Genomic DNA, 414 nt, shown 5'->3' on the forward strand with positions numbered 1-414 from the left:
TATGGAATAACAGGCATTTGTATGGAATAACAAAAGACCATGCATAGCCAAAGTAACTCTGAGCAAAAAAAAAATAAAGCTGGAAGCATATCACTACCTGACTTTAAACTATACTACAAAGCTATAATAACCAAAACAGTATGGTACTGGCATAAAAACAGACACACTGATCAATGGAATAGAATAGAGAATCCAGAAATCAACCCACACACCTACAGCCATCTGATCTTTGACAAAGGCACCAAGCCTATATACTGGGGAAGAGACTGCCTCTTTAGCAAATGGTGCTTAGAGAACTGGATATCAATATGCAGGAGAATGAAACTAGACCCATACCTTTCACCATACACTGAACTCAACTCAAAATGGATTAAAGAATTAAATATACACCCTGAAACAATAAAACTTCTCAAC

This window comes from Galeopterus variegatus, unplaced genomic scaffold (genome assembly GCF_000696425.1).
Source record: "Galeopterus variegatus unplaced genomic scaffold, G_variegatus-3.0.2 Scaffold1059, whole genome shotgun sequence".
Lineage (NCBI taxonomy): Eukaryota > Metazoa > Chordata > Mammalia > Dermoptera > Cynocephalidae > Galeopterus > Galeopterus variegatus.